Raw genomic sequence first — 5216 nt, forward strand, 5'->3', positions numbered from 1 at the left:
TATTACATAGCTTTTGCCAACACTTTTTGTGGCCTTTACAAAAATGAGTGTTTGCTTTTCATTTATTTTCGATACGTAGTAACTTGAGTTTGTTTAGAGTTCAAGGAGTATTTGCTACATTTATGTCTTTCTGCTCGGCTGAGAGTAGAAATCAAAATATTAATTACGTGCAACAATAATTCATTCTACAAATTTTATAATTACAATTTGTCAATTTGTTATTACCAAAGAGTTCAGCATTGGCACAATTCTATTCGGTCATAATCAAATTAATCAAACATCAAAATTTAAATTATACTTTACACACTTCATACCCTGCGTATTCTTAATATGTCTGCGTATACCTCATACTGTTCGCTTATTTGACACACGTCGCATACTATGTATACTTGATATTCTTCCTATACTACGTAATCTTGATCTTAATCTTCTCATATTACGTATACTTTATATTATTCCTATCCATATATACTTGATAATTTTCGAAAGGTTCGTATACTTGAGATTCTTCGCATCTACGTATACTTGATATTCTTCCTATACTTCGTATACTTGCTATTCATCGGATATCACGTATATTTGACACTCTCCGTATACTACGTATACTTTATATACAGAATATACTGCTTAAGCAGGCCATCCACGGGCGAGCATGTTCGCGAATATGTTGTGCTCGACGAAATTTTTCTCGTGGATGAAAGCGTTCGTCGTCAAATTTCGTGTTCGTCAAAATGCTCGCATGAGATTAAAATTATTCTATTTTGTCTGTGTTTGCACGAACATGTTCGCCAATGGATGGCAACGTTTGCACGAACATCATCCTCGCAATCGTTTTGTAGAGAGAGCATGTATTTGCGCAGCGCAAAATGAGCAAAAAATGTATGAAAGAATTAATTTTTTGTCTGCAAAATCATTTATTATATTATTATATTTCAATTATTATGCGCCCAAGGCTCTGGGGAGAAAATTCCTGTTAAGAATTTCAGGTCTTCATAACTTTGGCCATTACTAAATTTAACAGTTTTTCATATATGTCGTTATCCGTTGATTTGTTGACTGCTTGAAAATTTGCGACAAATGATGTTCGCGAACATGTTGGCCCTAGTTGGTGGGCAAATGAAATACAAGTTGGCGAGCATATTCGCAAACATGCTCGCCTGTGGATGGCCTGCTTTAGTAGTAGTTATTCTAATTATTCAGTCGCATACTTTGGAACTTTTAATTCTGTCCACTCTGTCCACTCTGTCCGCTATGTCCGCCATGTCCGCAATGTCCGCCATGTCCGCAATGTCCGCTATGTCCGGCATGTCCGCCATGTCCGCTATGTCTGCAATGTCCGCCATGTCCGCCATGTCCGCTATGTCCGCAATGTCCGCAATGTCCGCTATGTCCGCAATGTCCGCTATGTCCGCTATGTCCGCAATGTCCGCCATGTCCGCCATGTCCGCCATGTCCGCAATGTCCGCCATGTTCGCTATGTCTGCAATGTCCGCCATGTTCGCTATGTCTGCAATGTCCGCTATGTCCGCAATGTCCGCCATGTCCGCCATGTCCGCTATGTCCGCTATGTCCGCCATGTCCGCCATGTCCGCTATGTCCGCCATGTCCGCCATGTCCGCCATGTCCGCAATGTCCGCCATGTCCGCAATGTCCGCCATGTCCGCCATGTCCGCTATGTCCGCCATGTCCGCCATGTCCGCCATGTCCGCAATGTCCGCCATGTCCGCCATGTCCGCCATGTCCGCCATGTCCGCAATGTCCGCCATGTCCGCAATGTCCCCCATGTCCGCAATGTCCGCCATGTCCGCAATGTCCGCCATGTCCGCAATGTCCGCCATGTCCGCCATGTCCGCCATGTCCGCCATGTCCGCCATGTCCGCAATGTCCGCCATGTCCGCCATGTCCGCTATGTCCGCCATGTCCGCAATGTCCGCTATGTCCGCTATGTCCGCTATGTCCGCCATGTCCGCTATGTCCGCAATGTCCGCTATGTCCGCCATGTCCGCTATGTCCGCCATGTCCGCAATGTCCGCCATGTCCGCTATGTCCGCCATGTCCGCAATGTCCGCTATGTCCGCCATGCCCGCTATGTCCGCCATGTCCGCAATGTCCGCTATGTCCGCCATGTCCGCTATGTCCGCAATGTCCGCTATGTCCGCCATGTCCGCTATGTCCGCCATGTCCGCAATGTCCGCTATGTCCGCTATGTCCGCTATGTCCGCCATGTCCGCTATGTCCGCAATGTCCGCAATGTCCGCCATGTCCGCTATGTCCGCCATGTCCGATATGTCCGTTATGTCTAACATAATTAGTAGTTGTGTTGTAATTATTGATGTTATAGTTGCTGTTGTTGCTGGTGTTGGCTTCTTGCAACCGCCACGAAAGTCTTAAAAGTGCCAAATCAAATCTGGTGGTTTGAAACTTTCAATTCTGTCCGCTCTGCCGAATCAATATTTGAAATACCAGGCGAACATATGTAAATCAGCAGCAAGCGGTTGATCAATTATTATGCGCCCAAGACTCTGGGGAGAAAATTCCTGTTAAGAATTTCAGGTCTTCATAACTTTGGCCATTACTAAATTTAACAGTTTTTCATATATGTCGTTATCCGTTGATTTGTTGACTGCTTGAAAATTTGCGACAAATGATGTTCGCGAACATGTTGGCCCTAGTTGGTGGGCAAATGAAATACAAGTTGGCGAGCATATTCGCAAACATGCTCGCCTGTGGATGGCCTGCTTTAGTAGTAGTTATTCTAATTATTCAGTCGCATACTTTGGAACTTTTAATTCTGTCCACTCTGTCCACTCTGTCCGCTATGTCCGCCATGTCCGCAATGTCCGCCATGTCCGCAATGTCCGCTATGTCCGGCATGTCCGCCATGTCCGCTATGTCTGCAATGTCCGCCATGTCCGCCATGTCCGCTATGTCCGCAATGTCCGCAATGTCCGCTATGTCCGCCATGTCCGCTATGTCCGCCATGTCCGCAATGTCCGCTATGTCCGCCATGTCCGCTATGTCCGCCATGTCCGCAATGTCCGCTATGTCCGCTATGTCCGCTATGTCCGCCATGTCCGCTATGTCCGCAATGTCCGCTATGTCCGCCATGTCCGCTATGTCCGCCATGTCCGCAATGTCCGCTATGTCCGCTATGTCCGCTATGTCCGCCATGTCCGCTATGTCCGCAATGTCCGCAATGTCCGCCATGTCCGCTATGTCCGCCATGTCCGATATGTCCGTTATGTCTAACATAATTAGTAGTTGTGTTGTAATTATTGATGTTATAGTTGCTGTTGTTGCTGGTGTTGGCTTCTTGCAACCGCCACGAAAGTCTTAAAAGTGCCAAATCAAATCTGGTGGTTTGAAACTTTCAATTCTGTCCGCTCTGCCGAATCAATATTTGAAATACCAGGCGAACATATGTAAATCAGCAGCAAGCGGTTGATCAATTATTATGCGCCCAAGACTCTGGGGAGAAAATTCCTGTTAAGAATTTCAGGTCTTCATAACTTTGGCCATTACTAAATTTAACAGTTTTTCATATATGTCGTTATCCGTTGATTTGTTGACTGCTTGAAAATTTGCGACAAATGATGTTCGCGAACATGTTGGCCCTAGTTGGTGGGCAAATGAAATACAAGTTGGCGAGCATATTCGCAAACATGCTCGCCTGTGGATGGCCTGCTTTATATACTTTATACACTACATACATGTAAGTACCACATATACGTATATATACAAATATACTGCGTATACTTCATATTTGAAATATGCTTCGAATAATTGACACTCCTCGCATGTAACGTATACTTTATACATCTACTGCATTTCTATAATTATGTACAGTGTATACTTTATATTCTAAATATACTTGTATACTTGATTTACAAACACGATATTAAGCCATTAATACAATTAGATGTAAAATAAATTCATTTTATCATTTACAAAATAAATAAGAAATAATTTACAAAAATGAAAATATTGAGTGCAAAATTAAATTTGTATAGAACTAAAATATGATTTGAAAATTAAAGAATAAATGTTAAACAAACCAAAATATTAAATTCAAATTTGATGATCATTACTTATTATAAGCTTTTAGTTTGCATTCTTCTTCAAGTAACAGCGACTAACGAAACAATCTATAAAATGTGTTGTCAGCTTGTTGGTTTATCCTGTCCACCCAGTCTTTTTGTTCATCTTTTGGTCAGATTATTCGTCCGACTGTCTGTCATTGTGTCACCTTGTCATGCAAAGCGACCACAGCCACAAAATGCCAAGCTAAACTCACTGGCGACAAAGTGCTACACAGCGCAAAAATGCTAATGCTCATTAAAAAACTTGTCGAAAGAGCAACAAAATAAAATAAAAACTGTGGACACGCAAAAAGCAAAAAAGATGAAGAATAAAAATACCATTCTAATTGCACGGAAAAACCACAGCCACAAAACCCGACGCGTGCGTCGCCAAACAGGCAAATGAACCCAGCCACGTGAAGGAGGCCACCATAAAGCGCTCAATTATAATGCCTTGGAGCGGACAAGAGCCACAAAAAGTCGTTATCCGAAATATTTGACATGTGTCTGTCGTTGGACCTCGTTTCGTTGGGCGTTGGATGGGCTTGTTTTCGGGCGGGTCAACAAAACAATGCTCGAACGCTGAGAACTCTGAGAACTGTGACTGCGTAATGGCAATGAAAATGAAAACGAAAATGGAAGTGGAGCTGGAGCTCGGACTCGGACTCGGACTGAGGTGCTTGAGTTACGCTTGGCTAAGCATTCGCATTAGCAGCAATTAACAATCTGCTGGCAGCTCATAAAATACATGCGAAATTCATTGGGAGACTGCCCACAAAAAGTTCAAGGTTCAATGGCGTACACAGCGTATGCGTGATTTCATTTCACAGCCCAAAAGTATGCAGAGGAAAATGTGCTGAAGCTTTTGGCATGCAATAAACCAAAAACGGAACAAAAGCTATGACAGCGGTATCGAAGTTTGTATACTCTATAAATGCTGTAAATAAATTTAATAATAATTAAAATTTAATTAATATTATCCATAAATAAATGCTCAATCAATGTCTGCTGTTGATAGTTTTTATACATATTCGAGGAATGATCTTCACTATAAAGTTATCATAGTTTTAAAGAAAGCAATACAAACTGAAGATACATACACTTAGAAAAATATTTCTTGTTTTGCTTTAATATATT

This window comes from Drosophila sulfurigaster, chromosome 3 (genome assembly GCF_023558435.1).
Source record: "Drosophila sulfurigaster albostrigata strain 15112-1811.04 chromosome 3, ASM2355843v2, whole genome shotgun sequence".
Taxonomy (NCBI): domain Eukaryota; kingdom Metazoa; phylum Arthropoda; class Insecta; order Diptera; family Drosophilidae; genus Drosophila; species Drosophila sulfurigaster.